The 27,538-nt window shown below is 41.4% G+C and overlaps 1 long non-coding RNA gene across 1 annotated transcript in view; it reads left to right on the top strand.

Annotated features, from left to right (window-relative positions):
* Positions 1-26,456, top strand: part of LOC135974504 (uncharacterized) — a 142,755-nt gene extending 116,299 nt beyond the window's left edge. The window contains exons 3-4 of the long non-coding RNA XR_010591769.1: positions 23,264-23,348; positions 26,303-26,456. This is a non-coding gene — a long non-coding RNA (uncharacterized LOC135974504). The remainder of the gene's footprint in view (positions 1-23,263; positions 23,349-26,302) is intronic.
* The last annotated feature ends 1,082 nt before the right edge of the window (positions 26,457-27,538 follow it).

A 27,538-nucleotide genomic window follows, 5' to 3' on the forward strand; every position in this document is an offset into this window, starting at 1 on the left:
GATCAACACTCAGACTACAACTTTGAAACAAATATTAAATATGTGCATTGTATAGCACTTTAATTCAGTACGTAAAAGGTTAATTATCTGTTGGTGTATGTATATGGGCTAAATAGAAGTCTATGGGAGTTGCTGTGTTCCTGTTGGCTAATGGTGCCTTCAGATAGACAAAAGGTGATTGTTTTAGAGTGCAGCTGTTTTCAATTAATTAGTATGGAGACAAAACTGTAGAGGCTTTTGCGAGCTGCTGCCAAAGAGTACTACTTGCTATGGTGTTGAGAATGCTGTTTTGATCTCTTGCTATTTGGGAAGCTCTCATCTGTGTTCTGTAAAAGTTAAGCATTTTGTTAAAGAGTTTAAAGTAGGTGCTCTGCTTTCTGTTTTTTTAGTACCCACATAAATGAAGTATGGTAGTGTTGCTATAAGGTGAAAGTAAAATGACAAACATACCAGAGATCTCAAGAGCTGAATTCCATTTCTATGTTGCAAAATTTACTTCTTGCAGTGCCTTAATTTTTATTCACGGCAGTAAAAACTGACCAGAATGTTAAAAAGATAAGAATTCCTCATCTGAATGAAGAAATAGTCCATTTTAATTTCATTTTGGCTTTTGAAAATATTAGTTGTAATTAAGGATGCTCCAAACAGCTTTGAATTGAATCAGTTGGCTAAAGTTTTGGGGGCAATTACCACCACTGCTCATTATTTTAATTTCAGCAAACATAATTAAAGCTGCCAGACCCTTTTTGCATGGGTTTCTCTAATGAGTAAATAGGGGAGAGGTTAACATGTTAAACTCTCTGGCTGCTCTTTATGCTGTTTTCTGACCAGAAGCATAAAGTGGAGAGAGAGAGAATCTGTTGTTGAGTCCAAAATCCTAAAGGACCTTTTTAGATCCAGTTTTTGGTAACATTGAACAATTTGTTCCATAGCTGAATTATGATTTAAGACTCTCTTTATAATTAGCGTTGTTTCATTTTAGAAATATTGACCTGCTAGAAGTGTTATACCTATTTGGAAGGTTAAGAGTATATTAACTAGCTAGCAAAAAGTGAATTTCTATTATTAAAACTCTCAGAAAAAACAGAGTTCCAACCCTTTTTTAGTGATTGGGGCATTTCTTAAAATTCAGAGCAGAATGGACATCATCCAGTTCTATGCTGCTCACACTGGACACACTCATATCCAGCTGTCAGTAAATCTCAGGACAACTTTGGCTTCAGACTTCTATAGCTCATCCGGCCCAATTCAAAGCCAACTAGGTCCAAAGTGTATGGGGCTGATGGAATAGGAAATTATGCAAATGCCTTGCTCTGAACTTGTCAAACCAAGTCCAAAAGCCCCACTGAATATTCAGATGATTTTTTTCACCTATTTTAGGTTGGTACTTACGTTTTTAGTGTGGCATAGTAAAAACGTGTATGCAGGGCAAATCTTAACCAACAGAGTGGCTAGTATGAATGCATTGCATCATTGATACCTACAAAGGTGCTGTCTAACTGGTTCACCTACCAGCTGTCCAGTTTTCTAGTACAACTAGAGTATAAGAGACTAGCATGAGAGAAAATCCAGATTTCTTCTGTATCTGAGGTAGTGGAGACTCATTGGAAAGCTCTCTTTGGGATGGGAATGGTAGATGTGCATTTGGGTATATGGCCAATCTTGTTAGCCTCATTCCCAGATGTCATATCCAGATACATTATTTTCCAAGAAAGACATTCTAGTGAGAGTCACTGACTTTGATGATAAGTGGGAAATGCACATTCACTAAGGAGGGTGTCAGTCCTGGAAGAAGAATGACAACATATGGCCTTTCTTAATTTAGGTAGGTACTGGTGCAGGCAACAAAATTCTTGTCCTTCTTATGGGCATCAACATCCTCTTGTTCAGAAGAACCCAGACCTTTGTTCAGTTTCTCTCTTACCAGTTGAACCTCAGGGAGTCCTGCAACACAGGAAGCCTGTTATCTGCCTGTACCAGAGAAGCAGCAGAATGTACTTTGAAGGTACAGAAAAGAGTGAAGCAAATGTTGAGGATTTTTTTTATTCTGTTTGAATCAGCACTCAGCTAATTTAGTCTATGGCTGGATATAGATCTGTATGGGATTTCAGAAGGACTTGAATGATTGTGCAAGTCTGCAGTGCAAAATGTTGTGATTAAATGTTAATTTGCTGTAAAATTATCCACTGTGTTTCAAATGACAAAATGTTTTACACTGGAGGTTTTTTTTTTTTTTAATTTATTTTATTTGACCTACCTTGGCAGTTTCTAATAACTGAAACAAGGAAAACTTCAGACCAGTGATGTACTTTTTTCAAACACTTTTTTGTACAGTACATTCTAAATTATTTTTTCTTATTGCTACTCCTTCCTTTTCCCCCCTGAGTGTGTGCAAGCCTAGCATAGGCAAAGTGTATTGGCACACTTGTATCTGCACATGGAAAAAGTAATACAAAATCTGCAAAACTTCATTCAGTTCAATGAGAGTACCTGGGTGAGAAAAATCTACTCCATGGGCCAGATTATGGAGACTTTACTTACTCATACTTACATGTGAGTATTTCTCTTAAGTAGTTTATATGAGTAACTGCCTCACCATTGTGAGTTATGGGGTCACAATTTGTCCCAATGTTAAGAGAGTGTTGCACGAATCAAGTCCTTAGTATTTGTCTGAATCTTAATAAAATCTCTGGGTTAGCGTTATTGCTAATATATATTTTGTTTTCACTTGAAGTCCTTTGTACAGGAACTGTGAGAGTCCTATTATTTGCTAGTTTTGCTTCAGGCTGGTCGCAAGCTGGATTTGTCTCATAGTCATGCAGAATCCATAGCAGAGTTGAGTGAACAACTCATGACAAGTAATTTATTAAACAAATTTTGGTTTCTTCCTATTGGCAAATTGCTCATGAACAGATGGCTAAAATTTAGTCAAATATAGAAATTCTTCCTGTGCTCCCACTTGAAACAATCCGATCTGAAGCCAGTTGAGTAAGTGTAAATTTGTCAATGTCTGGTGGAATAATTTATGCTCTTCGGTCTTTTTAGATTACTCAAATATGTAAATAATATTTGCTTTTTGGCAAAGTAAGTTTTTATCAGGGGCAGAGTTCTCCATGGTTAACTATGTTGTTAACTTTGTTTTAGTTGTTTGTCTTTATTTCCTGTACCTTCACTGACACACTGAAGAATAAAATACTCTTCAATGGGAGTCTGTTAATTTTAGTGAAAAGTTGGTTAGGTGCCCTGTCTCTTAAAAATATAACTGTTATCAGGTTCTTTATTTGATATACAATTGCTGTAATGAGACACTATATAAGATAGTTCAAAAACAGCAAAAATTGTTTGTGAAAAACTTCAAAAAGATTTTAGCTGAAATTTTGAAAAATTTAACAAGCTCTACATTTAATTCTTATTAAGCTTTTACCTTACCTATGTTTTCGCTCCTTTTGTACTGGATACTGGTAGAAGATAAATATTTTTAGGACCACATTTTTATGAAGAGTGAAGATTTATGGGCAGAAATGTGGACAAACGTCCACTCATTATTCAGGATTTTTCTGCTAATTGAACAAACAAATTAGGAAACTGCATGTGCAAATAAACTGCTGGCATTAGTTTGCATGACAGTTACTTGATGGGAACATGAAATCAGATGTGCAAATCTGTGCACACCCAAGAGTCTCTATCTTTACAAAATATGGTTCATAATGTTGTAACGCTCAAATTCATGGAAAATTAGAACCAATGTAAATACTGTGAACACTGAGGGATAGCACTGCTATTTCTTAAGGAGATTCAGCAAATTACTGGTAATAATAATCCCAACCTCATTCACTATACTTCCAGTGCAACATTTCACCCATCCATTTCTTCCTGGGAGAAACTGTGTATTGTTACCTACCTTTAATTTTGTAGCCGAGTAATTATTATGTGACATAATTTAAAACCAAGAAAATGAGAAGTTTGTACTGAAAGTAACAACAGGAGTGGCTGTTTTCCCTTCTCATTTCCATTTGCTTTTTCCTGCTATCTGTCCTTCCCTTGCTCTCTTGTATTAAGATCATGTAAGCTTTTCTTTAAAGTTATTGATGTTACATTACTTCCTTTTATTTGTCTTTTTGGGGAGTTCCAGATGCATTTTTTTTTTTACCAACCACTTCATATATTTGGCCAGATCCCCAGCTGATGCAAATAGACTTGAATGGAGTTGTGCTGTTTTATACCAGTTGAGGATCTGACCCACATTATTTACTGCACCTCCTGGTTCACTCTTATTTGCAAAATTGGAATATTTTCCTGTCGACATACACATCCAAGCCTTTTAAATAACAAAAATCTTGGTTTCCAACAGTAATCACCATAATCAGTACAATTCCACTATTAAGCTATTTCTAATGTTGGGAAAGTTCCAGTTGTGGCTTGGTTATTTTCCTCAAGGGTCTCAGGCGGTTCCTGATCCAACAATACAATTTTCTTTTTGTGATTTTACACCTTACATGTAACTCCTGGTGTCAGACTTTCTTTGCCAACTCAAGCACAGGCTGTAATGCCCATAGCATTTCCGTTTTCAAATTCTTTTTAAAAGTCTTATAATGAGTGTCAGATGAAACGCTTCATTTTCTTAATTTCTTAAAATAATTCCCAACATATTCTCTGCTGGTCACTCCAAGCTGGCTGCTATTCATTGGCTTGCCTTCAAGACCCTCTTTTAATAATGAAATTATGTTGGCCACCTTGTGGAGGGGTTGGTTTGTTTTATAACTTTTTTATTAAAGCAACGTTACAATAAAATGTTAAGATACTACATTGTATATTAACATAACAGTGAATAAGTAAAGAAACTGGCTAAATATTCTGGCTTGCTGGTTGGGGAGACCTCCTTTGGGTATGCTAGAAGGGGTGACCAAATTTCTGAATACCTATCCTCTTTTTAGCACTTCTGTTGTGTACATACTTCGTATAGAAATTTAGTGTTTTAAAGAACTTTCTCAAGATGGGAGTCCCTCAACATTTAGGGCCAAACTGTAAAATAGCCTCTAAAACCGCACTTGAAAATTTGCATGCACAGTTTTGATAGGTAAATGTTTATATATGCAAAAACTTAGATGTGTGAGATCAAACCATTTGTGTGTGCAAACTGAATACTTAATATCTAACTATCTGAGGCATGTATGCATAATTAAATGCGTCAAACGGTACTATCTTCTCTTAAACATCACCAAAAAGGGATAGGACACAGATGCAGGGCATGGCTTTTAAGGAAGCTGTGATACAAAAAGCAGCACCACGGAAAGACCCATGATCCCCTTGGGAATGAAACAGTCTGTGTTCCCTGCTGAGCCCTAGCTGTGTTCTGGATTTGCAAGCCACACTGCTCTCTTGTCCATGAGGTCTGAAATCCCTCCATGTTTGAGAAGGAACAATTCCTCAAGATGAAATGTGTGGCGTTTCCAGTAGATTTATTCCCTCTCATGCCCATTTTCATCAGTAAGGGAGGTATAGCCCTATAATTGTCTAAAAGCAAAGTCAAAGGGGGGGTGGCTGTGTGGGAGAAGTTCATGAATCAAGCCCAATAGGCTTAATATTGCCCTATTGAACGTACACAAATCTCTTAAGGGCTCTCCTTATCAATCCTTGCTCGTGAAAATCTTCCATGGACTTCAATGAAAGTTGTGTTTGACTATATGGGGGAACTGAATAGCTCCATAAATTAGTCCATTTCCAGACTGGAGTTAGAATGCTCTCAATACATGTGGAGAAACCTCTATTGGATACAGCAAATAATACCTCAAACATCTCAGAAGCTGTGTGCATTTCTCTCTGGCAGTGCTCACTTTCCTTATTAGCACATGCTCTTTTTCAGCTACCAGCCCAACTTTCCTCCCCCCATCATTTGATGTGTCCCATTATGCCACTTGTGTGTTGTACAGCAAGACTGATCAACTATTTTATGCTACAGAGTGAAAGCTCCTTCAGTACTGCCGTTGATAGTGCTGAAGGGTTTGACAGTTAGGCTCATGCTTGGTGTACGTATGTGATTGTGAGAGGGCAGGCATGATGCTGTTAGTTAAGTATATCTTCTTTTGGACCCTATAGCTGAAATAATCAGGTCCAATATTGATGTTTTAAAGGGGCTGTGACAAAGTTCCTCCTCTGTCTTGGTGGGTCCTGCGCTTATTGGCAGATTTTCTTGCCTCAGAGATTCACCATGTGGGTTGGGGAACAGCCCAGAGACCTTCCCCTCTGGAAGAACCCACGTTCCAGGTCAATTGGGAGGTTTGGGGGGAACCCGGGCCCACCCTCTACTCCGGGTTCCAGCCCAGGGCCCTGTGGACTGCAGCTGTCTATAGTGCCTCCTGTAACAGCTGCATGACAGCTACAACTCCCTGGGCTACTTCCCCATGGCTTCCTCCAAACACCTTCCTTATTCTCACCACAGGACCTTCCTCCTGGTGTCTGATAACGCTTGTGCTCCTCAGTCCTCCAGCAGCACACAATCTCAGCTCCCAGCTCCTCACACTCGCACCACAAACTGAAGTGAGCTCCTTTTAAAACCCAGTTGCCCAGATTAGCCTGCCTTAATTGATTCTAGCAGCTTCTTAATTGGCTCCAGGTGTCCTAATTAGCCTGCCTGCCTTAACTGGTTCTAGCAGGTTCCTGGTTACTCTAGTGCAGCCCCTGCTCTGGTCACTCAGGGAACAGAAAACTTCTCATCCAGTGACCAGTATATTTGCCCTCTACCAGACTCCTGTACCCCACTGGTCTGGGTCTGTCACAGTGCACAAAATGTATTTACCTGCTAATCCTGTTAAATCAAGTATATGGGGAACTTAATAAATCTCTGAATATATATGTATTTTTAAAATACGTTAAAGAAAAACATAAATAAGTTATTCCAAAAAGCTACAAGAAACTAGTATCAGTTGGATTTAAACCCTCCAAACAAAGAAATTCAAGTTACATTAAAACTGTAAATCCCTTTATGATACTGTAGTTCAATACTGTGGGTATGTCTACCCTGCAAATGAAGATGGTATTGTAGCATAGGTAGGTACACTTGTACTAATTTTAATCTAGTTAATATGGGTAACAATAGTGTAGGTGTGGTGCCAGAGGCTACCAACCAGAGTACATACCCAGGTTCCCTGGCAGGCTTCGTACTCTAATTCTTATCCCACGTTGAACCCCGTGCTGCCAAATCTGAACTACTAAGGTTACCCATTCTAGCTAGATTAAAGCTAGCACAGGTATGCCTACCTGTGCTACACTCACACCTTCACTAGCAGGGTAGACATTAGATTTCCATAGAGGGCATGAAGTAACACATTGAAGTCTAATATGCCAAGTCCAGGGCACAATGACAGAAAAGAGTCATTCTAGCTGTGTTGAAAGGCACTTAATATTGTAGGCCTGTTTGGGCTTTTCAGTGTTAATAACAGTTTCTGAAACTGAGGGGGTGAAATGCTGGAAAGGACTTTGAGTTTATTGAAGGTCTTGCTGCTCCTCGCATTAATGTCTAACTATCTGCATCACTTCCTTGTCAGTACTAATAGAATTCTGAATGGGCTGAATATAGTAGCCATGTGAAAGCAGCCATGCCATCCTGTCATCTCAATGTGTGCTCAGCAAACAGTTCTTTCCACCTGTTAGGTACATTGCATATTTAAACAAATACATTGGAAGGGGATTTAAATACAAAGGTACTGAAAACACAGATGGTAAACTTTCAGAGAAGGGGACAGATTTTTGGCTGCCTAGCCTGAAGTAAACTCAGTGGGAATCCTATGAATAAATCTCAGGCATTGCTTTGAAAATGTTACCCAAAGGTCATGACTTCAAATAGCAAAACCCAGAAAAAGGTAATTTACTTGGCACTTATATGTTTCATTTGCAGAGCTCAGAGCACCTTATAGATATTAATAAAGTCTCATGGCACCATGGTGAGGCAGGTATGTCTTATTCCACCCATTTAAAAGGTGGCTGTTGTGAGGCATAATAAAACCACGTGACTTGCTATAGGTCATGCAGCAAGGGCCTGAGGTGCTGAACGCCCCCCTGTAGAGAATGCTGCAAAATGGGAAACTGCTTTGAAGTTTTGATGCTTTTAATTAAATCGTTCTTGTTTTTCAACCAGGTCTAGAAATATTTTTCCCCCTGTGGTCTGCAGTAGCCAGCAAAAGACTTTAGAAAGAATCATGTGAATTATTATTTTTATTATATATTTTTTTTTTGGTATGCTGTCACTAGCCAGTATCAAAACTGACTCCATGGTGCCAAGTAGCACTGAAATGTCACTTGAACATTCTTTAGTATTCTCTGCAGGAAATGTGATGACAATCTTATTCTTATACTAGATTAGGACTTTTTAGAAATCCTTGTCTTTTCCTAGCATGTGTTGATATGAAAGATGCTGTCCATGGAGATTCCTTACAAGTTCTAAGCATATTTTTAGCTCACATTCATGTGCCTTTCTTGTTTTTTTCCCCTTCTAAGCTCCCGATTCTTTCTATGTAGTATTTGGCACTATTTCAGTAAAAATACAGTTTTTAAAGAGAAGTGAATACTCAACAGCTGTTCAGGATCAGTACCTGCTCCAGTTTATTATACCACAGGATAGCCAGGATTGCAGTAACAAACTCTGCATGCAATATTAGTCAAAATACATAGGAAAGACTGCAAATCAGGTCATGGGCCTTTGTGACTGATCTGTTTTTGTTGTTGTTTTGTTTTTGTACAGCAGCAGGGCAAAATACACTCCCATACAAAAAGTAGAATGTCCTGTTTGAGACTCTTGGATGCAAGAGAGAATAGCTCATAGAGAGACAGGGATAGAGAAGTATGATCAGCAAAAAATTATCTCCTGATAGCAAGAATAACTTGAATTCCTTAGTTACCCAATTATATTATGACTTCTTGAATCAAAATCTAATCCTCATATTCATCATTCTCTCTGCAAAACAGCTCCTAAAATAATTGCTACAAATAGTAGCAAACTAGTCTGTGAATTATTCCTGAACATGTTTACTCATTTCTGCATTAAAATCTTTCCCCAGTTCCTGTTCTATCAAGTGCTTCATGAATATCTTGTATTATTAAAGTGTGTTGATTTCCACAAATTGATCTCCTTGTAGTACCAGAGTTTTCCCCCCCAAACAATGAGGCATCTTTATAGCTATAGTTCCAGCATGTTCATTAATGAACACTGCAATTCATACTCCCTAAATTAACGGCAACAAAGTAGCTTTTTGAGAGTAATCTGGATCATACCAGGCACAGCAGTTTATCTGAATACATTGCCACAGCAATCTTATGCAGAGTTTGTGGGTTTTTCTCATGGCTCGTGTCTATTGATTTGCTTGTGCCAGTTTAACCTCTGGCTATTTGAGATGAACTGAAAATGAGGGTAGAAATGTATAACTGACTTTCTAAAAGAATAGTGTCAATTACATTGCCAGCATATGTTCCTTAAATGATGATGATAGACAATAGTTTGGCAAGCAACTTTCTGTACCAATGCAATTGTACTGAAGCCAGATGGCTATCAAAAATCCCGGCAAACCATGACACTTCTCAGTTTGCAAGATTTATTTGCTAGAAAATGAGCATGATGCATATTTAACAGCAGAAGAAAGTTGTGGAAAATATCAACATTTATTTTGTCTGAGACATGTCATATGTTACTATATTGAAATTTTATTACAGCCCTAATGAGACAGATGTAGGCACAATATGCCATCACCTTGCTAATATAATTTACACAGACCATTCTGTCACCCAACTCAGTGTTCTCAATGCAGCCGAGATATACTGTGGTCCTGTAATATTACTCTGGCAAATCCACATGAAGATAGCTCTGCTTTTCTGTAGGTGAATGATTGATTATTGTGACAATGATGCACATCTGTTTTCATGCCATTATTTAGACTCTGATTTTTAAGTACAATAAATTTGTATAAATGTGTAATTCAAAGGTGACCATAATACGTTGATTGGTACAAAATGTTCTTCTTTATTACCTCTTAGTTCTGCAAAATAGCAGACAAGTATTTACTAAGTTGTCATTGCATTAGGGCAAACCAGACAGAACTCGATGTAGCCAATTACTATAATTGCTGTCTGAGGCTTTATTAGTTGTTATAACGTGTAGATACATTCACATCTGTCTGACTTGCTAAAGTAATATCAAACCCCTGTTTTGTGGAAGGATGCACTTAAGGATGCTGCAGAAGTGGTAAGCCTTAATTCATTGATATTTCTAAAGTGTTTGAGATCCTCATCTAGAAAGTGCTGTGAGTGTTCAGTATAAAACTAGACTGCAGGGGGAGCAGGAGTGAAATATCCTGGGAAATATGGCATGGTAGCTTTTCATCATGACTGTTAAGGGTAAGAGATCTGTTTTCTTACCTGGGAGCCAACAGTTCTTAGTTCTTGTTAGGGCTGTTGCTGGGAAAACAAAAAGATAGCTATTCTCTATAATGAAGGATTTTCTTCCAGTAGTGGGAAATTTGGTCACCTCATGTATTATACATAGGAGTAACTGCTCTAATGCACATATGTGCTTCATCACAGGGATGCATTCAGCCAGTTAGCATCACATTGTTGTGACTGAGGTGAAACTTCCTCATGGTTGGTGGCAGGGCACATAGGGCTGGGATGTCATTCCAGGTGTGTAGATGGGCATATAATGGCTGCTGGGGATTCTGGCAGGTACTGCCAGCCTTCCATGGGTTTCCTTGCTAATGTAAGTGAAGTGATAAATCACGTTGAGCAGGTGAATTACCGCACATTGCTGTCCAGCAGGGTGATTACATCCAGTACTTGAGGGAGGCAGAAGATCTGAAAGTTAATTGATAAATATAATGAAATGTTTTGCGTTACCATTGATTAGATGCTGGATAGATGTATGATGATAAATGCCACCAATGCAACCTTCTCATAGGGAGCAAATGGAGAATAGGGCTATGTGTGTGAACTCACACATCCTTTCACAGATCTCCTTTCACCCTGCAATCCCATCACTATTTTTTTTAAATGAAAAGAGAATTATCAAAAGATTTTCTGTCACAAACTCAAAATATATGAATTCAGACCTATGTGGTTTCATACAACAGTGGAAAAATATTGAGCTGTCAGCTGCAGCAAAGATCTAGTTGAACTCCCTGTTTTTTGCATTGTGATTATTTTAAGACCGCTTTAGCCTAAGCAGTGAGCATGGGACAGATTTGTCTCCAGCATCTCCATCTAACCCTAAAGCTATCCTCACTGCATGCACATAGCAACTGGGGTTATGTAGTCTTTTCAAGCATTGAATCAAATGACAGGTTCTGGAATTACTGGAATATGACACCTGCATGGGGACTCAATCCTGCAACTCTCACTCACCCAGACGGTCCTCGAACAGTCCCATTGCGTTCAATGGGCTGTGTAGGTGAATAAGAGTTTGTAGGATAGGTCTACATGTGATCTATATCAGACAAGGACAGCCCTCGATGATACTAATTCCCTAAGTGGAGAAAGGATTTAGTGCCTTTTCCTCTACCCCTACCATCACTCCCTTTCCATAACAACACTCCTAGCTCAGCAACCCAGCCGATTTTCTTCTATGTATAATTTCCCCTTTAAGAAGAGCACAGCCATTTCTGATCAGTTCCCTTCAGTGAGTTCCCATACTGTTCCCAACTGTGCCCAACAGAACTAGGGGAAGCACAAATCCCAAATACTCGAGAGAAGTTTAGATACAGACCTTATCTTTGCTGCTCAGGCCTATCTCTACCCAGGATCCACTGTACCTGTAAGACACAGGGACACCTTTTAGAGTAGGGTCTGTATAATCACAAACTCTGGTGTTTGAGATTAACCTATTAGTGAGTGACACTGGGATTCCCAGTATAATATAAGTGGTCCCCATACTTTGTGGTACTCTAGATAACTACCTGATTATCCTAAGGGTTCCCCCTTGTTCCCCTGAAATAAAGCCATGCCCTTACACAATGTAAAGACATATAGTCAAAATGTACATTTATACACTTCCCTCCCATGTTATCTGGATGGGGAACCAAAGTTTAAAAAAAAAAAAAGAGAGAGAGAGAAAGAAAAAAGGCAGCCCGGGATGTTATGTCCATGCTGGTACCAGGAGCACCGCCGATGTCGGCCCCATGCTCCAGAGGCAGGCCGCCGCTGGGATCTCTGCAGTCGCCCCCAGCTCGATACCGATCTCGGTCGAGGGAACGTTCCTGATGCCATTCGCTGCCCAGTGACCATTCAGGGAAAAGTCCACGTGGATCGCCCTCGGCGCCCACCAGGCTGTCTGGTTGGGTTCCATCTGATCGAGACTCTCGGCACTGCTCCGTCTCGAAGAGCGAACACCGACGGGATCGAGGCAGACGTCGCCAAAGGTCCTCGTCTTGGAGAGGTTATCGCAGCCAGTCACGGCATGGACATTGATGTCATTCCCGTTCGGCATCCTGCTCCAGGACCCCGCCATGGCACCGCCTCCGCAGCCCTGGGCGATGATCACTAGCGTCTCGCCGTCGCAGAGCAGCTGTTACCAATGGTATTGGTCCTCCGGGTCGGGATCGTGGTCGGCATCACTCCCGGCACCGCCGCTTCTCCCGAGACGAGGACAGCGGCAGGTCATATGTCAGTACGGCCTCCCTTCGTAGTCATCCATCGATAGGCCAGCCAGGCTGAACAGCCGGCTCTACCGGTACCACAGCAGGTGCAGTGGCACCAGGCCCCGTGGCCGGCCCAATGGTACCAGTGGGCATCGTGGACCCCGACGCAGCCCCCGTTGGGGGCTCACTCGGTAGCCGGAGCCTCAGAAGACCCATCGGCCTCCCTCTCCAGACCCCAGAGGAAGGAGTCGGTGGGACATACATCCTCGGCACCGTGCCTGGAGACTGACCAGGTGGTGGATCCTTTGGTGCCGGTGGACACACAAAGTACGGCGCCGGCCTCCTCGTGCTCCCCAGATGAGGCGATTACGGCCCCGCCCCCTCCATCCCGCAGAAAGACTTTAGGGCCCACCAAGAACTCTTAAAAAGGGTGGCATCAAGCCTCCACCTCCAAACAGAGGAGATGGAGGAGCCCTCGGACTCCCTGTTTAATGTGCTGTCCTCCTCGGCACCAGGCAAGGTGGCCTGGCCTCTCCATGAAGGAGTCGGTCAACCACAGGGAGCGGCAGGGCCAGCCAGCCCCTACCCCTAAAAATAAAGATTCACGGAGGCTGGACTCTTTTGGAAAAAAAATTTATTCGTTCTTGAGCTTCCAGTTTCAGGTGGCGAACCACCAGGCTCTCCTGGGCCGGTATGAGTTCAATCTGTGGGGCTCCCTGCCCAAGTTCGAGGACTGCCTCCAGGAGCGCGACAGGAAGGAGTTCAAAGCGCTGGTGGAGGAGGGTACAGCGGCTGCCAGGGCAACCCTGCAGGCAGTTTCGGATGCAACGGCCACGCAGACTCTCCAGACTCTGGGTCTCTATGTTCCGGCTCCGGCTAAACCTAAGTTCAAGCCGCAGCAGACTCCTGCTCAGGTCACCCATGAAAATACGAGACCGCTTATAAGAAGTCGTGGGACTATAAGAGGCGCCCACAGAGGCAGTCTCACCCTGCCCCCCAGCCTGGGTCCTCCAAGGGCGAGCAAGCAGGGAAAAGGTAGTTTTGACGTGATGCCTGGGGGCGCCCTGCCAATAATTCTCATCAGGGATCCACCCTCAATAAAGCTTCCCTTCTCCAATTGGTTGTGGGCTTTCCTCCCACAGTGGTTGCGGCTGACCTCGGACCGATGGGTCCTCAACACCATCTCCCGGGGCTACCCCCTCCAGTTTACTTCCTCCCCGCCCAACCACCCCTCGCCCCCGTCCCTCCTGGGGGAACCCTCGCACGAGGCTCTGCTCTCCAGCAAGAGGTGGGGCGGCCTACCTCAGGTGCTGGGGGTCCATATCTTACCCTATCTGGACGACTGGTTAGTCAAGGGCAGCTCCTGGTTGCAGATGCAGGATCATGTGGCGGTCCTTCTGTCCACGTACACCACTTTGGGCCCGTTGGTAAACAACACCAAGTCCCGGTTCAATGCATAGAGTTTATCAGGGCGGTACTGGATGCCTCGTCGGCCAGAACCTCCCTCCCACCGGAGAAGTTCAAGACCCTGAAGGGGCTCATTGACACGGTCACAAGGGTTTCCGGTGACAACAACCAGAGCGTGCCTCCAGCTCTTGGGTCATATGTCGGCGTGCACGCATGTGGTCTGTCATGCCAGAATCAGGATGATACCCCTCCAGCTCTGGTTGGCTTCAGAGTTCTCCCAGGCCAGGGACAGGATGGACAAAGTCCTCCCGGTACCCGAGCCAGAGATCACCTCCCTATGGTGGTGGTCCTCCCCAAGAAACATGCTCCAAGGGGTCCCGTTCAGGGATAGGTCCCCGTTGCTGGAGCTGGTGTCTGACGCGTTGGACCTGGGATGAGAGGGCCCATGTGGGAAACATTCAGACCCAAGGTCTGTGGTCAGCTTGGGATCTGACCCTCCACATAAACGTCAAGGAGCTCAGGGCGGTACGGCTGGCATGCATGGCCTTCTGCTCACACCTGGTGGTCAGAGTCCTCAAGGACAACATGGCCTCGATGTTCTACATCAACAGACAAGGCAGGGCCCAATTGAAGTGGTTCATTTATTAAAGCAAATCCTTCCAAATCCAGACCAGTAGTGCCTTTTTCGCTTGGTGGTGTTTGCCACTTGAATAAAACACAGAATGGGATCCAGGTATATGTGAAATGAGCGGAAAGATTTCAGTATGGTTTCCAATGGACTTGCATCCCCATCATAGCTAGACATCTTTGTTAGTAGTTTCCTCAGAGAGACCCAAAGACTGACTGGACAGGAGGGTGAACTGGTTTTGCCTCACCCCCTGATCTTGTTGTTGAATGAATGCATATTAGTGAGTGTCAGTAAGCACAGGAAACTTGTATTTCTCTTGCTTGTTGTGAATCTGATTTGTAGTTAGAGGGCTTCAGTCTCCAGTTCTGATCATCTGACACCATTCCTGAGTGCTAAGAGTCACCTAGTATATACTGCTGCCTTTCCGAGTGTCTTATGTCACTGACTTGTTTCCTTAGCAGACCCCTTCCTTGTTACAGAAGCTGTTCAATGCTTACCCCAGAACAAACCAGGGAACGCTATTCAACCTCCAGATTCAGCGCCAGGAATATAAAGCATCGCAGTGATGAGGTCTGAGTTGTAATGCTGAAGAAAGTTATGGCTATCAAATCTCAGGGGGAAATTGAGGACGTGAACTTTTGCCAAAATTAATATATACAGAACCATAAGGAGATAAAGTGAGGGAAGCAAAGGAAGGTCAGACCTATCAAGCTTTGGGAGCATGCTAGAGAAGAGAGATTAGTGACAGCAATATTGAACTTTTCTGGAGACACAAGATTTAAAAGCTTTAATTGAAACATCTGCACTTGCCTTGACACTGGGAGCATGGCAATCTTTCTCACAGAAATGCATAACAGTAGCAAGAGTCTCAGACAACAACTGCTATAACTTTAAGGGATGCTTTTTATTTCCTCAAAAAAAAAATAAAAACAGTACTGGCAGCTGCTGGACTTGGCAAACTGCCCAGTCTTTCCTCCTCTTCTCCTTATAACAGGATCCAAACCCTGCCACCTTCCCTAATGCTAGTGATGTGAGATATCTCCATATACGTCACAGATGACTGAAAACAGAAGCCTTTAGGATATTTTCTTGTTGCTCGAGAAAACAATTTTGCCTTAGTGGGAAATCCATCTCCTCACTTAAGCCTTTCAGAACCAGTGTCTTAAGGGCGTGATACCAATATGTTTCTCTTTTGGTGAAGTTTATTCTTGCTGTTCAGTGTCAGCTTCTGTATTCCTGTGTGAACAGTGGGATATGTTCCATGTCTGTGACCTTGAGGCTAGAGGGGGAGGGCTGCTTCCTCCTACTAAATGCCTTGCCAGAATTTAATCTAAGCCTCTGCTTCTAATAGCAGCACTCAGCCTGCATCATCTCTCAAGGAGTGATTATGGGTCATGAGTAATATTTGAGTACAGTAGGCAGGTGTATTTTATATTTACAGAGACCTTGGTTGAGATTTTCAAAAGTGACTTGTGATTTTGCAAGCCCAACTTGTGACACCTTAAAGAGACTGATTTTTCATAGAATGCTGATCCTCCTGCCCTCGGAAAATAAGGCCCCTATAAGACGCATTGGGTGGGCTCTCAAAATCATGAATCACTTTTGAAAATCTTGGACTTGATCCCCTCTACCCCCACCTGGTTTTTGAAGCCTTAAACATGGGGAGGAGAATGGTCATGTTGTTCAAAGCAGTGGATTAGGGATTCAAGAGTACAGTTTCCTGCTCTGACACAAACTTCCCATGACCTTGGGCAAGTCACTTAATTTTCCTCTAGTTGAGCTCCTCATCTCGCAGAGTTGTGAGGATAAATTCATTAATTTTTGCAAGGTGCTCAATTACTATGGCAATGTGGGACATGTAAGTCCCACATAGACTTGCTGTGAGCAGATGCACATTGAAAGGGAGCTTTGGGTATTGATTACTGGTCTTGGGTAATGAACCCCAGCCAAATGTGATTTGTTCTGTCCTAGCACTTGAGATTTTTAAACTCCAGATTTGAATTTTGCACCTAGAACACCTGTTGAACATTGAATCATGATTTCTTCCTGAAGTTTCCCTATTTGTTAGACCTCAAAAGTAAGTTTAGAATGAAATTTTGCAAGTAAAATATAGGTCATAAAATATAAAGGAAATCAGGCTAAATGACCAAAATTCAGTTGTAATATAAAATAGTGAATTGTGGAAAGGAGACAGGAGAGCAGATAGGAATTTTTGGAAACTGATGAAAGAACAAGTTACCTGAGAAGAATAAGTACCGGAGTATATAGACTCAGGAGGTTAAACACACAAAAGAAAATGACAGGAGAGATGCAATGAACTGCTGTTTATCATATGAAAGATAAGGAGAGAGGTAGCAAGGGAAGTTTCGTTTTATTAAAAAGGAATTTAAAGAAAGCTCAGAAGAGCAGGGGAGGAAAACAAACTTTTGCTGAAGGTAAACGAGAGGATATCAGTGTACAAAGTTTTAAAAATATGTTACTATTTTTAGTTCATAAAGATAGCAAGATGGATCATTTGTGGAACAGCTATGAAGAAGAAATGGGATTGTGCATGTACATTTTAAGAATCATTTGTTTATTAGTAAGGGATCATATTAATTAAATAATATTACAGCAGATAAACAGGACTTGGGAAATCTATTGAGAATTTTCTCCCAGTCCTCCTACTGTTTGTTAATTTAGGGACCAGTCCTCTCATAGAAACCAGTGGCAACACTCACTTTTACTTTAGTGGTGCAAGATCAGGAATTAGGTGCTGGTAAAATGTACCAGCCTGAAAAGCTCCATTTATGCTTAGAACATGTATGCAGCACTTATTCAATGGCAATGCAAGTCCCACCCTCTCCTCCCCATATGCACTGTGTTCTATCAATGTGCCTAGGTCCTGATCCACAAAGCCCTCTAGGTGTGAGACCGTAGTTAACTCTCCATAGGCCTTTAGTGTGGCATAAAGCTTAGTATGTCTGCTCAAAGATGTGAGTTATATGTCTTTTTTCTTTTTCTTCTCTGCAGTGATTTTTTTCTAAGCTTTCACAGGTCCCTGGACGTAGGCCTGGCCAGGAAGCATGGATTAGATTAGAAAAACTGTTTTACTGGAATGGCAATACAAATATAAAAGACAATTTTACAAGGTGTGAATCTGGGCAGTGATCTAAGGATGGGGGTCAAATTTTGTGCTTTTAAAAATATATATTAATAGGGGCCTTTTGTAAGCAAGAACACCCCATACTTGGAGGTAATTTATTTAAAATCAAATGTGACTTTTATTTTTTCTTCCTGTACTGTGTTCAGATAATGATGATGGTGGGGCGGGGGTGTCTGTTCCTTTTGTGGGCAACACTCTGCCATTATTTTAGTTATAATATAAAGTCATATTTCTATGGCAGATATATAATTAGGCCATAAAAGAATTGTTACACACAAGGCTGCCATGGGAGGTTTCTGAACTCATGGGACATTAGAAAATCCTGGATCTAATCTATCACAATGGTAAAAGAACATTCTTCCATAGCAGCTAGGTGATTAATACAGTAACTAATTGTTTGCTCTCTCTCATATACTCATGATTATTGGAAGGGACAGAAACAATCATCATGCTATGTAGCATCTCTTTCACCCTCCCCAATTCCTCATGCTAACTGCAGTGTTCGGTGTACTGGTAAGGATCTTCTGAGGTCACTGGCGTGACCAATGGAGTGCACAGTGCAAAAATAGAGCAGCAACTAAAGCTTAAGAACAGCTCTGATTTCCATGGTCTCTGTCAGAAAGAGGTGAAGGAAAACTGTATCAAGCATAATGTAGCCTTCAAAGTGCAAGACACTCCAGGAATTATCCTGTATTCCTTATCCATCCTCATCTTGGAGGTCTTAGCTACAGGCTGAAATTAGGCACATAAAATCTATAGTCAGGTACACTATATAGAGAATGCTTATTTTAAAATGGCTTCTTTGCAACAAAAAATGTTTTTGACCTATCTAGGAAAAAAATCAGATTTTTGAAATTTCAACATTGATACACTTCTTAACCACAGCAAGGTCTGACCTATAGGCAGCCACTTCAATTTCTTAATTAACAGTTAGGTCTTATTATTTCTCTTTATGCTATGATTTTATTCTATTCTATGTAGATCCTTGTACTGCCTTCCTCACCATAGTATCAAAGCACCTTTCAGTAGTGCATTAAGCAATGTTACTAACATCTGAAGATTGTCCTTTCTCTCTCCTCATCAGATCACATAGAGTTATTTTCATGAATCTGCAGAAAGACTGAAACAATAACACTGTGAAGTGAGACCTGCCCCTCTGAGTGCTCAGCATCTTAAATGAAAGTGACCTGATTTTATATGTGCCTTAATATAGCTTTAGGTGCTTAATTATAGACACCCAAGATTTTTTGCATTCATTTTCAGTGTGCGAATAATATCTGGAGCTAAAAATTTTGAGACTCATCAATTTTCCAAGGGCGGGGGAGGGGGAAGAGTAGACAGGAATTCTGGCAATACTTCATTAAGCTCCTAATCTTAAAATGCTTCTGTGTAGACAAGTATTCATCACAAAGAAGATACAGTGTTAATGCAGACACTGAAACCTAAGGTGGCTATTTGAGTAATGTCGAGTAAATTTCTTTTCACCAAATGGTCTGCAGCAAAAGTGCTGTTGGCATTGCTGCTAATGGAGGTGTACAATGAATTCTCAGCTTAAGGGAAACAAACAAATGTGCATTTTTTTTTGCTAGGAAGAAGATCTAAACTTCAACTTTTTGTTAAATTCCATTTAAGCCAAAGCTGTCGCCTCCACTAATCCAATTTTCTTTTTTGTTATATGTATTATGAAGATGCTACAGTTAAGGTGATGTTTAGTTTTTCACTTAAAGTATGATTTAGCCTCTTTGTTTCACTTGAAGAACACTTTGTGCCTTTCCAAAATTTACACCGTGGCTAAGTTCATTTTGGTGGAGTATTTGCATATGTTTGTGATGGATGATACGCATGCTGGGATAGCGCTGGATGAATACTGTGTTTTCTATAAATTGTTGAGCTGTTGCTGTCTTCTGTGTTTCATATTACTTGGATTTCATTGGGTTTTTTTACTATTTGGGCGGGTAGCTGTTGTACATGAACTCAACTGTTAGCGAATAATGTTTTATGTTGGAAAATGTATATAAAACTCTTCGTAGCATATTGTCTTCTGCTATCCAGTAGCTTTGAAAACTTATTTACTGCCCTAGTAATGATGGCATATTGTAGGACACCTGGTTGTTGATCCAGGTCCTTGTGATATTGCCACTTAGAGTTGCCAGTTGCCTGGTTTTTAAGATGAATTATGCTAAAAAGTTGCTTTTTACTTTCTATTGTTTGTTTAAAGTTTCCAGATATAACCACAAATTTCCACCAAAGATAATTAGCCATTTCCATTCTTAAACATCCTATTGAGACATGTGTACATCTTAGCTTTCAACTAACTCTTCTCTCGATTTTCCAGTAGCCCCATAACCTCACCATTTTGTAATGTGGTTGTATTGTTTGGCAAATTTGTCAACAGGTAGCTCTTTGTAAGTGAATACAGAACGTGGCTAAGGATTCCCCAAACGTAAGATTTATAGGTCTGACAAATGGTTGTGATATACAGATGATGAGATCATTCTTGCTGGATTTGTTCTTTGTTGTTACAATGCCTTTGGATCTGGCTACTGAGAGCACAAAAGTGGATTTAACAGCTGCCTCCAAACATCCAAATACAGTTGTTCATGTTGTATGTAATAGAGTGCAAATATGTGAGAGCAGACAGGAGTTAAAGGGATGGCTAAAAGTGAGGAGGGTTTTTTCACACACATGAGCCTGTAAGTAAAACTCATGGAGCATATGAAGGAAGGATTATTCCATGGGCAAATATCTTTTAAGGAAAACAAGCATTTCTCATGGAAGAATAAACACCTAGGTTGACCACCTTCAAAGCAGATTAGCGTAATTAGAGGTTTCAGAGTAGCAGCCGTGTTAGTTGTAGCTTCCATCCAAGACACACCACATGATCCATTGTCTACAGCCAAGCTCTAAGATATAACCGCATTTGCTCCAATCCCTCGGATAGAGACAAGCACCTACAAGATCTCTATCAAGCATTCTTAAAACTACAATACCCACCTGCTGAAGTGAAAAAACAGATTGACAGAGCCAGACGAGTACCCAGAAGTCACCTCCTACAAGACAGGCCCAACAAAGAAAATAACAGAACACCACTAGCTGTCACCTTCAGCCCCCAACTAAAACCTCTCCAGCGCATCATCAGAGATCTACAACCTATCCTGAAAGATGATCCTTTACTCTCACAGATCTTGGGAGACAGACCTGTCCTCGCTTACAGACAACCCCCCAACCTAAAGCAAATACTCACCAGCAACCACACATCACTGAACAAAACCACTAACCCAGGAACCTATCCTTGTAACAAACCCCGATGCCAACTCTGTCCACATATCTATTCAAGTGACATCATCATAGGACCTAATCACATCAGCCATACCATCAGGGGCTCGTTCACCTGCACATCTACCAATGTGATATATGCCATCATGTGCCAGCAATGCCCCTCTGCCATGTACATTGGCCAAACCGGACAGTCTCTACGCAAAAGAATTAATGGACACAAATCTGACATCAGGAATCAAAATACTCAAAAACCAGTGGGAGAACACTTTAACCTGTCTGGTCATTTAGTGACAGACCTGCGGGTGGCTATATTACAACAGAAAAACTTCAAAAACAGACTCCAACGAGAGACTGCTGAGCTAGAATTGATATGCAAACTAGACACAATCAACTCCGGTTTGAATAAGGACTGGGAATGGCTGAGCCATTACAAACATTGATTCTATCTCCCCTTGTAAGTATGCTCACACTTCTTATCAAACTGTCTGTACTGGGCTATCTTGATTATCACTTCAAAAGTTTTTTTTTTCTCTTAATTAATTGGCCTCTCAGAGTTGGTAAGACAACTCCCACCTGTTTATGCTCTCTGTATGTGTGTATATATATCTCCTCAATATATGTTCCATTCTATATGCATCCGAAGAAGTGGGCTGTAGTCCACGAAAGCTTATGCTCTAATAAATTTGTTAGTCTCTAAGGTGCCACAAGTACTCCTGTTCTTCTTTTAGCGTAATTAGAATAATTTTCCATTAAAATTAATAGAAGACATCTCTAAATCTGAATCATGGTCTGAGCGATGAAGTGTCTGGTCATCTGCTCACATACAGTTAATCAGAATAGAATGATCTGTGCTAGAAGGCTGCATGCTGCACAGTTAGACTTAGTATGCACCTGAGGAACTAAGAGGGAGAGACGAGAGAATAAATATCCTAAGATTGATACAGATGACAGCTATTGGGATTGATTGTGGGAACACAGTGTTTACTGAAATAACATTGACTTGGTGCTATTGAGGAGGTTATTAGTGTTGAAACAAGTGACTCTGGCTGCATATGCTACATAACCAAAGAATGGTCCATTCTAGAAGGCAATGTAATAGGCTTCATGTGGAAAAAAAGGGAAAATCCTGGAAGACCCAAGCTAGCATGGTAAAAGCATGTAGGGGAAAACAGAATTAGAAGTTTGACGTCATCTGGGCAGTGGGCATGGGACCCTAGAGGAAAGTTGTGCAAAATAATATACCAAAGCTGAAATGCACTTACAAGAGAAATATGCTAGCATGCAAAGGCAGCACATAAAATGGACAGTATTTGTATCAGAAAAAAGGAGCCAACTATAGTATACTATCTGAGAACGAGGCATATCTTTCTTGCTCGTGACAATGAAGTTATTCTGAGTGCATATTTATTGCTGCAGATGGCACTGTTTTTATGTGATACATTAGATTAGGCTCAGATTGATAACCAGAAAATCTCGAGTACTTCACACACCTTAAAATGAATCTTAAAATTTCTTTAAATATTAATGCCTTCCTTCTAAGGTGAAAGATGGCAATACAGACAAGGATTTAATGGACTGATTTTATATTAAAAAGCGAGACATAGAATATGAATCCCAAATCTGTTGCTCATCCTACATTTTTAATTACTCCTCCTAGCAGTATGTTTCACCTCTGAAACCAGGTCAAAATTCAGTGCATGCATATCTGCATCATGTGGACAAAGCATAAAAATTCCTAAATTTTGCAATGCTTGTTCAGTACCTTTTGTGATACAGTCAAAGGTGGAGGCAGAAGATCTTAAAAGACTTAAGAGGCACTTAAGACTCTGGACTTATATCCAGGATTAACTGGAGCAAATGGGATGCTAATGTAGTGCCAGTAATGAAAAAGTGTGAGGATGTCCATATCTGTGGTGACTGACCAAGGTGACCATTAACCCAGCATTACATCCAGATCTGTATCCTTTACCCAGAATAGACAATATATTTGCCTTCTTAGCTCGTGGCAAGCATTTCTCCAAGACGAACCTGGCCCAAGACTATCTACAAATGGAAATATGATACAGTGAGGGCCATTAGAGGGCTCACAAACTATTTAAAGGGTTACTACCCAATGCCTATACACTACATGGGGAAACTAGCACGAACCTTTCTGAACTACATTTTTTTCATGTTTTTCTCTTGTTCTAGGTATTTACTTTGTAATGAGCGTTCACAGCAGCTTGAATACGGCTTGAATGTTAGTAGATGTCTGCACTGGATCAAGTGATGCATGGTAAGTTGGCCACTGAGTCAATGTTGTTTTAATACCTCCCTGTGGGAGGTAACTTCTGTCTTAATACCCTTGGGTAGTTTGTGCATCCAACTCCATTGTTAGCTATTTGTAACTCCATGGTTTAACTTAATAAGGATAGTACATCTGCTGTACACTTTTATGTTGTATACAGGTACAATAAATTATATTAAAAGATCAAAGAGTGGGTGCAAAGATAACACACAGGTTAGTACCTGGATGGGAGACAACAAAGAAACACCCGTGTATTGCAGGCATTAGCATCCGGGCCAGTAGATGGCATTGTTCCTTCTAAATCTGCATGGAACTAATGCCTTTCATGTTCAATAACAATGCTGTTGAGGGTTGTAGTGGGTAACAGTCTTGCTAGAGGTGTCACTTTTTTGGCTGAGACATAAAACGAAGGCACTGTCCCATGAGTGAATCTGAACCGATTTATGGTTTAAGTAGAAACCTGTGTAAATATTTGCAGTGAAAACCACAGGCCGACTTAGACTAAAGGCTTGAGAACATTCTGTTTCAAACCTACTCATTAGAACCAAAAGTAGGGTGAACAGACATCTGTTTTTAAAGGGACAGTCCGGTATTTAAGCCTGCCTGCAGGTGTCCTGACTTTTTCTTAAAAATGAGCAAATTGTCCCATATTTTCTGTCTCCCCCACATCAGTACTGGCTGGTCCTGCTGCTGGCCGGATCCCTGCTTGCCAGTCGCCTGTCCACCAATGGTGAGGGGGAGGGTCCAGTGGCAGATGACGGGGGCGGGTGTGCAAGGCTGGTTGCGGGGCAAACATGCAACACGCGGGGCTGGCCGCTCCCCCTGCTGGACTGTCAGCACAGCCTACGCTGCATGCCGGCTCTCGGCCAGCAGGGCCCCGCCCTCATCCCCCTTCTGGCCGGCACTGGCTGCGCGCTGCGAGCTGTGGTGGCTGGTGAGTGCGAGCAGGCACCAGGGGACAGCCCCTGGTCGGAGTCCTCAGCTCACCAACACCCTGGCTTCCCCCACTGTCTCTGGCTGGGCTGGCACCCCGGGAAAGCCCTGGACCCTCTGGCCAGTTCTGCAACAGCTATCAGCCATGGTGTCCTGGCCAACCTGCCCACCTAAAATTCACCCGGAGTTTCAGCTGAAACACAGTATACTTCACTTTTTATTGTAGGGCAGTGCCATGCACTGTTAAACAGAAGCTGTTTCAACCCCAGGGGTGACTTCATTTTGGTGATCTATGAAGTAGTTGATCATTGGGATCCTTCAGGTTTAAATTATATATAAGTGTAAGGTGGTGGTGATGTTTTTAAACTGTGTTCAGGCTCGAGAAATCTAGTGACTATGAACAAATGCACATTAAATATTGATGTCTTTTGTAGACTTTACTTCTAACTCTTTCATTCTCCCCCCCACTTTAATACTCTTTAGGTTACTAATACTAGTGGGCACAATCCTGAAGTCCTTACTCAGGTAGTGCACTCCTGTAACATATTTTCAGTTTTGACAAAATAAAGACTTTAAGATTGGGTCCAATAATGTTTTTATTTTGGGGGCGGGTGTGGGTGTGCATAAAACGTATACTGTGCTTATATTTTGTATATGTCAAGCTGTGCTACAGTGGCTCAAAAAAAATACTGTTTCCAGTGGAGTGTGAAGTATTGGGAATTTCTTCAGAAATATAGGCAGATGTTAGTTGCAGACATGACCATCTGCATTAGTATCTGTGAAAGAATGTTTGTATAGGTCTGTAATGGTTGCTCATTAAAGGGTCAACATTTATCAACAATTGGGACACAGATAGTTTCCATTCTAAATGTAGAGGAAAAACAATGATAATTTCAGTTATCATTAGGTAATAACTGTTTTCAGAAGCTTACCATTCAATAGTGGTCATTGTCCATGAAAGTAAAATCTGCAGTTAATATTTGTGCAGAAGATGTATTTTTAGTTCAAAGCTGTTGGAGCAAAACATCCTATGGAAATTGCTTTTTGCTTGAGCAAGCAAAAACAACTAACAAACAAACCCCCCAAAACAAACGAAAAAAGCCTTTATTGTTTTCTCCATGAAACAGGAAGATTGGGTTATACTTAATGGGTCACCTCAGATGTGGAATTTTTTCACTGCTGAATAACCTATTTAGTTTATTACCCTTTGAAACATTGCAAGAGTCTGGAAGAGAATCTTAATATTCTGTGGGTTCAGGATAAGAGCTAATGAAATTTTTTTTTTAAAAAGCACTCTCCGGTTATTGAAATTAGTTTTCATCAAGTCCAGTCATGTTTGAACATGAATGAGATTTTGTAAGTGTGTGGTGGTTGTTAGATATTGTCCCATATTCTTTTCCATTCATATTCTTACACTGCACCATTCCTGTGCTGTCTGAATGCTCTGCATCCATATGCTCCTGAACTTAGGGAAAGTTTGGGATCAAATGGGCTGAGGCCCATCTCTGGTTGATTATTCCATTACAAGGCTCTCTTACATTTCAGGCTTCTAGGGCTAGATTCAGAAGTGGAACTTAGGTGTTGCCAGGCTCAGCTTTGTTGCAGTTAACTTTTGGGAGCCCTGCCACCAGTAGTATTCACAACCCCAAATGATGCACCTGGGTTCCCTATACAAGGCATGGAGTGAGTTGGGCACCTAAAAAAGGGATTTACAGAAGTCTGCACGTTGAGCAGGGATGTGCCAGTAAGAAATGTGGAGAGAGGGGTGTGACAGAAGTCCCACACTTCAAAGGGAGTGAGACACCTACCTCTGCTCAGGATTCAAAGCCATGAACCTTCTCCTAAAGTTAAGCCAGTCCTTTCTCAGGAAAAATGGAGGAAGAGGAGATGGTGCCTCCTTAATATTTAATCACACAGTGATTAGAACGCTCACCCAATATTTGGGAGATCCTGGAGTCATCCTCTCTCTCTCTCTGGCTCAATGACTAGATAAGTATTTCATACAACAGGGAACAGCGACAGCTGGAGAGATTGACAGAGACCCATCCTAGAATACCCTATACCCAATGGTTATGGCATACAGCTGGGCAATGGAAGACCTGAATTCAAGTCATCACACTGAGTCAGGCAGCGTACGGATTTGAACCCACATCTCCCACATCACTGGTGAGTGCTCCAGTCATTGGGCTATTGGATATAAGGGAGGGGTGCATCAGCACCGTCTCTTCCTTTTGCCATTTTTTGTGCACGTTAAGCATGCTTTGAGCATGCCTACTGGATTGGGCCCTGCTGGGGAGTTTGGCGGGAACTCCTAATTTGTGAATCCTGTTGGGGTTTAGGTGTGAGTTAGGCACCGAGCAGCCTGACATGGACTTACGTGGCTTTGTGCATGCCCACCGGTAGAAATTTAGGTTCCTCAGGGATTTTACTAGTGGAAACCCAGATGGCTTCCAGGGTTAGTTGGCAGCAGAGCAATGTGAATGTCAGTGGCACCTAAATGTTGGATTTATGGTACCTAAAATGGCAGTGAGGCATTTAAGTCCCCTTTGTGAATCTAGCTCCTATTGTGTAGGAAGCTTTATTTTTTAACTTTTCTCTTTATTTATTGGCTGTTGAAAGATAGATGATAGAAATGAAAGTGTCTTGACTTCTTTGACAGTTGACCTGGAATCTTCTCCATTATAGTGGAAAGATATTTGTGATGAAGACTATAAGGCTGAGGTTGATAAACAAATATATTTCAGCACCCTTTACAGCATCTAATTAGATTTTTTTTATCACCATGCTGGTTTGAAACAGCACCGCCAACTATCAGATAAAATGATCTATTAAGCTCCCTCTCCCCAGTTCCTGAACTAAAGGTTGAATACTAGTTGAATGACAATGAACCATAAAAATAAGCTTAGTGGAGAAGATCTGCTAATTATACTATTACAGGAATTTAAATGCATTGTCTCCTTTGGATTTGTTTTCACCTTAAAGGGTAAATCATCTTTCTCATTATTTGCAAAACTTTGAATAACTGAGGGAGAGAAAATAGATGCACAAAAGGGAGCTTCTTGACATTCTTGTCAATATACGTGTTTGGAACTGACAGCATGAGAAATTGTCATATCAGTTTAAAAAAATGAAACTCCTCAGGGCTCTGAAAACACAAGATGAAGACAGTAGCATCTGCATGCCAGGGATGTGATATATGAATCTTTCTAACCATTAGAGGAAGATCAGTGACTGCCACACATGCT

Source organism: Chrysemys picta, chromosome 12 (assembly GCF_011386835.1).
Source record: "Chrysemys picta bellii isolate R12L10 chromosome 12, ASM1138683v2, whole genome shotgun sequence".
In the NCBI taxonomy this organism is placed as follows: Eukaryota; Metazoa; Chordata; order Testudines; family Emydidae; genus Chrysemys; species Chrysemys picta.